Genomic DNA, 10044 nt, shown 5'->3' with positions numbered 1-10044 from the left:
CACTGTTTATGGCAGCTGTAGCCTTATGAAATATATTTCTTAAATAATAAGACTTGAAAGTCAAAATTACTCCTTGATCTATGATCAAAATGACTGCCCAGTTCCTGCAGAAAGGAGGTTGTGTTAGCAGGCATGAAAACAACATCAATCTCATTGTACATCTGCATCAGAGCTCTTGGGTGACCAGGTGCGTTGTCAATGAGGAGTAATATTTTGAAAGGAGTCTTTTTTTCTGAGCAGTATTTCTCAACATTGTGCTTAAAATGTTCAGTAAACCATGTTGTAAACAGATGTGCTGTCATCCAGGCTTTGTTCCATTTATGGGGCACAGGCAGAGTAGATTTAGCACAATTCTTAAGGACCCTGGGATTTTCAGAATGGTAAATGAGCATTGGCTTCAACTTCAAGTCACCAGCTGCATTAGCCCCTAACAAGCGAGTCAGCCTGTCCTTTGAAGTGTTGAATCCAGGCATTGACTTCTGTCTAGCTATGAAAGTCGTAGATGGCATCTTCTCCAATGTAAGGCTGTTTCATCTACATTGAAAATCTGTTGTTTAGAGCAGCCACCTTCGTTAATGATCTTAGCTAGATCTTCTGGATAACTTGCTGCAGCTTCTACATCAGAACTTGCTGCTTCTCCTTCCAGTTTTATGTTATAGAGATGGCTTCTTTCCGTAAACTTCGTGAACCAACTTCTGCTAGCTTCAATCTTTTATTCTGCAGCTTCCTCACCTCTCTCAGCCTTCCTAGAATTGAAGACAGTTAGGGCCTTCTCTGGATTAGGCTTTGGCTTAAGGGAATGTTGTGGCTGGTTTGATCTTCTATCCAGACCACTAAAATTTTCTCCATATCAGCAATAAGGCTGTTTTGCTTTCTTATCATTCTTATGTTCACTGGAATGACACTTAATTTCCTTTCAGAACTTTTCCTTTGCATTCACAGCTTGGATAACTGTTTGGCACAGGAGGCCTACCTTTCGGCCTACCTGGGCTTTTGACATGCCTTCCTCACTAAGCTTAATCATTTTTAGGTTTTGGTTTAAAGTGAGAGACATGGGAGTCTTCCTTTCACTTGAACACTTAGAGGCCATCATAAGGTTATTAATTGGCCTAATTTCAATATTGTTGTGTCTCAGGGAATAGGGAAGCCTGAGGAGAGGGAAAAAGATAGGAGAATAGCCGGTCGGTGGAGCAGTCAGAATACACACAACATTAATCAATTAAGTTGCTGTCTTACATGGGCGCAGTTTGTGGCAACCCATAACAATTACAATACTAAAATCAAAGATCACTAGTCACAGATCACCATAATAAATTAATACATTTTTCCATCAGATGAATGAAGCTCACCCATTTTATGGGACTGACTTATTCCCGGGATTGGGGAACTGGTTTAATGGCGTGTGAGGAGATGTGCTCTGATCCCTTCCTTTCTGCTTGTTCATCCTCATTCTAATCTATGTTCTTTTCTCCTTTTGCAGATTTCTCACCACTCAGCTACTAACTCATTTTCTCTCTCCACAGTCACCAACTCAGCTTTTAATATGTGAACCTGTAAGTAAGCATAAGTGAGGCCATCTTGTTATGCTAAATGGCCCCAGCCCCTCCTCTCTGTGACTACTTGCTGCTTTGCACATACTCTAAAATAATCCATGTGCCCTCCTGATTTACAGTCTCTGCTTACGTATGTACTCCCCTATAGCTTGATAAATTAAAACTTTGTTCTATGAGTTTCTCTCCAGGAACAGGTTGACCGCAGGCAGGAAACACACTTACAAGATATTCATCATCACTGACCTAAGAAAACAACAGTGAAAGACCATGGAGTCCATCATGCCTGAAGAAAACCCCCTCCTTACTGCCCATTTTCCCTATATAACTATCTCAAAATTCTGTAATTCTTGAAAATGGGTTTTTGAGACATTAGTCACCCGTCTTCCAATTATGCTGGCTAATTGTATTAAAGCTTCCTTTCTCGACTAACTCATTGTGATTAATTGGCTCAGATTGCAGTGAGCAGAGTGAACCCATTGCTCGGTAACAAATCTGGCACCCCAGATGGGATCATAGCCTCTGCCCATGGCTAATCGACTTGGAAGAAGCTGGTTTTGGACTTTCCCAGGAGCTGCCAGGCAGCTTGTTTTCCTGGGGGAATTCGCATGATGGCTTCTTCACTTGCTGACTGCCTCTAATGCTTCAGTGATCAGGAAATGAAGGACTGGTTTGTAAGCTGATGAGCTTGTGTCTGCAGCTAGGGGAGTCATCCCGGAGTGCACTCCCGGGTGCTATATTCCTTTTTCCTCGTCTGGGGGCCTTAGTCAGGCCAAGGTCCATCTGGTTTAGGGGCCATTATTGAGGGATAAAGGAAAGTACAGACTGCCTAGCATATTACCTGGAAGACTAGTTTCTGGTTTCTCAGTGGTGTGCACGCCTGCTTGTTCTGTTCTCCTGAATGTATGTGTCATTCTACTAGTCTGTGCACCAGTTTTTCTCTGTCAGAACCCTGCAGCACAATTCCAGTGCTTGTTACATCTTCTGTGGGGACATTTTCTGCAGAGTGTCAAGCCGGAATTGTATGGCTCAATGCAGGCACTGCTGTTCATGTGTTAACCCTCGGGAAGGAGCTGTGACAGCACAGCCTGACCATCTTTGCCCCGTCTTTGTCTTATCTGGCATCTTCTTTGCCATCAATTGTCTGGAAGTTAGGTTTGGGCTTAAAGTAAGCTGGACTTGGACTTCCTGCAAAACAGAAGATTTAAAAACTTTCTGTGAGGCATCTGACCTCCCACACCATTGTTGGGAAATTAGATCTTTACCCCACCTTAAAGGATTACCTTTTGCTTCTTTGGCTTGTTTAGCACTGGTGGGAGAACTGTATGCTCGGGCAGAATGGGATTTGGATAAGTCCTATAGCTATCTGGATGCTCGGAGTCAAGTCCTGCACCCTTCTCCCAGTCTGTTAATTGTTGGACATAAGCTTTATCGCCATGGGCACCACACCATCCATCCCAAGAAAAAAGCCCACCTGGGTGCATACTGGCCAATTGGGCTGATTTCAGTTATGAGCCCATGACAAGGAAAAGCATGATCTTTTACTGTAATGTAGCCTGGCCCCAGTATACACTGGGCTCCGGAGAAAAGTGGTCCTCAAAAGGGTCGCTTAATTATGACACCATTTTACAGCTAGAATTGTTCTGCAATAAGGAAGGAAAGGAAGATGAAATCACCTAGGTTCAAGCCTTTATGCTGCTATATCTAGATCAGCGAAGGAGGGGCAATGGACCAAGGAGTCACCTAATGGTACAAAGACCTTCTGTCATGAAGGAGGGGCAAAAGGAGGATGAGGATTTAATGGTCCTACAGGCCCTGAATCCACCAACAGCAGCCCCAGCTCCTCCTCCTCCTCCTCCCCTTTTCCCAGGTCCACTGCTTGCCCAAGGGGAGATGACCTGATGGATTTCCAGGTGTAAGAGAGGGACTTTCTCATTCTCAAACCTAGCAAAGGGCACAATTCGGTCAGGGGGCCCTTCTCAGAGCGGGGCAATTTCTGCTGTGACAATATCTCATAGGCGTAAATGGACAAGGGCAGCTGGCCAGCTTTGTTTGGATGCACTCTCCTTTCTCTACCTTGTATCTTTTTAACTAGAAAGGTAATAACCCACCATATGGAGAGGACCCTCATAGGATGACGGATTTGTTTTCCTCCATCTTTTCCACCTGTCACCCCACATGGGCAGATATACAGACTTTTTTATATATATGCCTAAATGCCCTGTTCCCCTCCTGGGATGAGACCTTCAGTGTAAACTGAATGTTCAAGTGACTTTTGCTCCAGGCCAGCTAAAGGTACAACTGCTGCTGGAACAATCCTTATGGTTCCAGATGGCCCTGCTAGGTGTTCAAACACCACTGCCAGACCCACTGCCACCGGAGACTCTCAAGGAGGTAAGACAGGATGTGTGGGGAGATGGGAAGCCTGGGAAAACAAAGAATGTTCAACCTATACATATACCCTTGAAAACCCAAAAGATAAAGCCTACCTTGAAACAGGAGGCTCAGAAGGGCATTCAGCCAGTGCTGCAGAAATTCCTGATGGCAGGATTAATCAGACCTTGCCAGTCACCATATAATAAGCCTATTTTCCCAGTCAAAAAAAAAAGCCCAATTCAGAGGAATATCAGTTTGTTCAGGACCTTCGTGCCATAAATGAGGTGGTTCAGGACCTGCACCCTGTGGTGCCCAGCCCTTACACCTTGCTAACCAACATTCTGGGTGAATATGGCTTGTTTTCAGTTTGGGGACTTAAAGGATGCATTCTTCTGCATACCACTCAACAGAAGAATCACAACAACTCTTTGCCTTTGAATGGCATGACTCAGACACTGAGGCCACTCAAAAGTATTGTTGGACAGTGCTCCCCCAGGGCTTAAACCCCGCCCCATACTATTTGGGGAGGCCCTAGCTAAAGACTTGAGCCACTTACAATTACAAAAAGGATTGCTGTTACAGATGGATGACTTGCTGATAGTGAGCCCCACTTATGAGCAGTGTCTGGCCAACACAATAAAGACCTTAAATCATTTTGCTGAATGTGGGCACAAGGTCTCACAAAAGAAAGCACAGATGTGCAAACAAAAAGTTACATATTTAGGATTTACATCATCAAAAGGCCATAAGGAACTGCTGACAGACCAAAAGAAAACTACAGCATGCCTAAGCCCTCTCACCACCCTCATCCTATGAGGATTCTTGGGCATGACTGGTTTCTGTCAGATCTGGATTCCTAACTATGGTCTCATAGTAAACCCCTCTATGAGGCTCTAAAATGGCTAGACTGGGAGCTACTAGACTAGACAAAGGAGTGTCAGGTGGACCATTGGTACCATTTGACAAAGTTAATTTCAGCCCCAGCCTCGGGGCTTCCTAACTTGGACAAGCCCTTCAGCCTATATGTACATAAAAGGCAGGGAATAAGCTTGGGGGTTTTAACTCAAAAACTGGGCATGACTCCCCAGCCGGTGGATCATTTTTCCAAACAATTGGATCAGACTGCCAAGGGCTAGCTGCCCCCACCTCAGGCAGTGGCTGTTGTCTGCAACATCCTACAGGAAGCTGAGAAATTCACCCAGAGCCAACCCACCATGGTATATGTGCCACATCAAGTACTAACATTATTGGAACAAAAAGGGAGATACTGGCTCACTTCAGGAAGGATGGGCAAATACCAGACCATCCTTTTGGTCCAGCCACCTTGATCCCTAATGAGACATCAGAAGCCTTAGAACAGGACTGATTACAAGTTATGGAGACAGTGTATTCTAGCCAACCTGATTTGTTGGACTGTCTGCTGGAAGAATCAGACTTGGAACTATTCACAGGGGGCAACAGCTTCATGGATCAAGGTAAGAGACTCATGGAGTATGAGGTCATAACTTTACGAAAGACTTTAGAGACTAAGCCTCACCCCCAGTGACATTGGCTCAAAAGGCGGAAATCATCACCCTCACTTGGGCTCTACATCTAGCTCAAGGAAAAAAAGTAAATATATACACAGATTCCAGTTATGCCTTTGCCATAGTTATGCTTATGGGGCAATCAGGAAAGAAAGGGGACTCAACAGCAGGGAAAAAGGAAATCAGACATGGCCCTAAAGTCTTAAAACTGCTTGATGCTATTAATGAGCCTGCTCAGGTAGCTATCACGCATTGCCCTGGCCACCAGAGGGACAATACCCCTGTTGCCCAAGGAAACAGACTGGTTGACCAAGTGGCCAAATGGGCTGCCAAGACACACACCTCTGCTATGATGGGATCCTTCCTGCCACAGATAAACTTTACTGTCTGCAAGCCGATATATTCTGAAAAGGATAAAGAACGGGCTAAAGAATGGGGATATGACATTGAACACCCAGCAGCCTGGAAAGGGGATGCCTGCGGGGTGATTCTAGTACCTGAGGCCCTCTTATATCCTATTTTGAGACAACTACATGAGAGCACCCATTATGGAAGAGATGCTACCCTCTAATGGGTCCAGAAGTACATCATAGGGCCTCACTTACAAAAGACTACACAACAGGTGACTAAAAATCGCATATTCTGTGCAAAGAACAATCCCAAGACTGCTTCCGATCCTCCACATCTGGGCACCCAATATAAAGAATATTGGCCTACTGTAGACTGGCAAATAGACTTTACCCAGATACCCCAGACAACTGGGAATTTCAGGTGTTTGTGGACACCTTCACCGGGTGGGTAGAAGCCTTTCCCAGTCAGACTGAGAAAACATCAGAGGTCACCCACATGTTGCTAAAAGAAATCATCCCTCGGTTTGGTCTGCCTAATACATTGCAGAGTAATGACAGACCAGCTTTTGTCTCCTGAATAACCCAACATGTGTCCAGAAGCTTAGCCATCCAATGGTTACTACACTCAGCTTAGAAACCTCAATCAACTGGAAAGACAGAGAAAATGAATCACACCTTAAAGAAAACCATTGCCAAAATCTGTCAGGAAATACAACTTGGGTTAAGGCGCTCTCCCTTGCCCTGCTGTTGGTTAAAGTAGCTCCCTGAAGTGGACTTAAATTGAGTCCTTTTGAAATTCTATATGGGAGATTCTTTCAGGCATCTTCCCCTGGGACTGAATCTCTGGACTTTTTAAGAAATGTTATGATTGCTAGTTTTGTCAAATCATTAAGCTCTGTATTAACTTCTATCCCTGAGTTTGCTTCTCATAGGTCTGCATAGCCGTCTGACGTTCCTCTACACGCCTTCCAACCTGGTGATCATGTTTCGCTGAAAACTTGGAAAGACCAGGGATCCAAAAACCAGTTGTCACCCAAATGGATGGGCCCCTTTGAGATTCTTCTCACCACTCACTCATACAAAAAACTTGCAGGCGTGAAACCCTGGATACATCACGCCAGATCAAGGCAGCCCCAAAATCACAGGAAGTTATCCCACCTGTATCGAGAGATAAGTGGGTGGCAGAGCCCCTTGCAGAGCTAAAACATGTCTTTAAAAGAGAACTTTGATCTCTTCTATCTAACCTTTCTTCTCATAGTCAAAAGGAAAGTAACCCTTTTCCATGCTATGGTCCCCCATGATGTCTTGATTCAGCAGGAAATAGCTAGAGGAATTATGACACTCTGTCTCCCCCTTGACCATAAGATTACGGGTTACAAATTGTAAGTAAGCAAAAGTGAGGCGATCTTATTACACTAAATGGCCCATCCCCTCCTCTGTGTGACTACTTGCTGCTCTGCACATACTCTAAAAGAATTCACATGCTCTCCTGATTTGTGGCCTCTGCTTACATATGTACTCCCCTATAGCTTGCTAAATTAAACTTTTTTCTATGAGTTTCTCTCCAGGAACAGTCTGACCACAGGCAGGAAACACACCTACAAGATATTCATCATCACTGACAGAAGAAAAGAACAATGAAAGACCCTGGAGTCCATCATGCCTGAAGGCTGACATTTCTTTTTTTTTTTTTTTTTTGTGAGGAAGATCAGCCCTGAGCTAACATCCGTGCTAATCCTCCTCTTTTTGCTGAGGAAGACCGGCTCTGAGCTAACATCTATTGGCAGTCCTCCTCCTTTTATTTTTTTTTTCCCCAAAGCCCCAGTAGATAGTTGTATGTCATAGCTGCACATCCTTCTAGTTGCTGTATGTGGGACATGGCCTCAGCATGGCCGGAGAAGTGGTGCGTCAGTGCGTGCCAGGGATCCGAACCCGGGCCGCCAGTAGTGGAGCACACGCACTTAACTGCTAAGCCACGGGGCCGGCCCAAAGGCTGACATTTCTAAATTCGCTCCTTATCGCTCATTTTCCCTATATGACTACATCAAGATTCTGTAATTCTTGAAAATGGGCTTTTTGAGACATTAGTCGCCCATCTTCTGATTATGCTGGCTAGTTGAATTAAAGCTTCCTTTCTCCATCCCTAACTTGTTGTGATTAATTGGCTCAGATTGTGGTGAGCAGAGCAAGCCCATTGCTCAGTAACAAACCTTCCAGGGAAGTTTCAGAGGAGGGAACTGATGGGGTCCAGGGCATGCTTCCCCAAGATGTGCAACTCTAGTATATGGATTATTTCAAGCTGAAGACAATCAAGGATCAGAAGACTCTGGAAGAACATTGGACCATACCCAAATTGCCTAAAAGAGTTTAAGATAGAAGGGCCTGTCCCAGGAAGGAGCTGTTACCATATATAACTCTAGGTAAGAGGAGGTAGGCAGGAAGGCATCTAGCAAGGATAAGGACCATTTTATTAAAAGATCTCTTTTGGGTCCCATTGTGTATAGATGGCCCAGCAAACATTTGCTTACCAAATATGAACTCTTTTCCTCTTCCTGTAAGTTGCTTTCTCCCCCTTTGAAGTCTCAGACCTCTATCTCCCTCTTCTTAGTTCAGAAAGACATATATACCTCATTTTTTCTGTCTTTGGAATTCTTCATGCTTATGTGAATTCCCCATGTACACCTATTAAACTTTGTTTTTCTCCTGCTAACCTGCCTTATGTCATTTTTAATTCTTTGACCAGCCATAAGAAGAAGAAGGGGAAAAGGTGGGGAATTCTCCCTCTTCCCCTAAAATTTTGGCATAGCTGGCAGGATCCCCACTGGCTGGCAAGCTGCCTTCTTTGGCTGGAAGGACTGATTTCTCCCCAGGGTGATCACAGTTAGGAGATCCTGGGTTGCCTGATGAAGGCAGGCAAGAGGTAAGATTTCTGACCACGTCAGCCTCCCTGAATCTCTATCTGTGTGGTCTGGTGGAAGCAAGTGGTGAGAATTTTTTCTCTCTTTCTAGATTTAGGTTGGCAGGAGAAAGTATTTGGGAAATTAGTTTCTTGTGCTTTTTATTGACTCTGGTAAATTTGATGGAGTACTCTCGTCTTTATTGATCCTTTTCCTCCCAGAGATGGTCACTGTTTTTTTTCTTTTTTGTCTCTGCATTTCATGTCATATGTCATAAGAAGGAAATACCATAGGGCAGGATGGTGGCATAGGCCCTATAAGCCTGTTGCCTGGGTGAGCCCCACAGGCTGGTGAGTTTACAGTCTCATCAGACCAGCATCTATTGAGACAAACATTGCTGTGTGTTCATATGCACATGAGGTAAAAGCTGTTGCTAAGGGATATCTTGGAAGCCAAAAGGCTGCAATATTGGTGGGCATGGGTCATGCAGTTAAGAGCCATTAGTGTGCTCACCTCCTCAAGAAGACTCCCGTGATAGTGTAAGTTGGTCACAGAACAGGGTAGATGACAAGAGGTCACCCGCCAACCTCAAGGAAATGTCCATGCAATGAAGTACTCTGTAAAACACACACAGTCCCCAAGCCTATAGCACATCCCTCCTAGGTGTTAGTTTGGCTCCAAGAGACCTAAACCATAGCTAAAACTGTTATTGTGCATATAAAAAACACAAACCGATGAGGCTTTTGCTTCCATCTTGTTCTATGTCCTGAGAACTTGGGTTTTTGACCAGTGAGACTATTCTCCTTGGTCTCCACCATCCAGAAGGTGCATTTGCCAGAGTGCACCTCAGTGGTCAGTCAAATAGTCTGGGGTTCTGAGCACTCTCTGTCTAGCTGTGCAAAGATCTCAGGGTAGTTTGTCATAAAGGGTCCAGTCCATAAAGGCCTTTGTCATCTTGACCTTCTTTGCTTGTTAGTGCTGGAAAAATCTCATTCCAGTAGTACTTGCCTTTTATCACAGATTCGTGGGTCTGTGACTGGAGGTGTCCCATGTTCTCATGAGAGACCAGAGACACCATTTTCACTACATCATCCTTCCCACCTGTGCAAAAAAGGTCTTTAATCTCTCTGACTGTTTTGGGGAGTGAACATTTTGGATCATGAGGCCTACATAGTCTGTGCCCTCCCCAGGGATGCCTCTTGCATCCATGGTAAAGATTTATTTTCAGCCTGGAAAGTCACCTCCTGGTCTTTCCTTAAGAAGGCTCATTGGATTCAGTGACTATTGAAATAAATATAAAAATGGAGATCCTACTCTTCAATGGTCAAATGATGGATCTTTTGAA

The sequence above is a fragment of the Ceratotherium simum genome, chromosome 35 (genome assembly GCF_057802395.1).
Source record: "Ceratotherium simum simum isolate JZ-2026a chromosome 35, ASM5780239v1, whole genome shotgun sequence".
Classification (NCBI taxonomy): domain Eukaryota; kingdom Metazoa; phylum Chordata; class Mammalia; order Perissodactyla; family Rhinocerotidae; genus Ceratotherium; species Ceratotherium simum.
The sequence above is the reverse complement of the archived record's forward strand: the minus strand, read 5'-3'. Positions refer to the sequence as shown.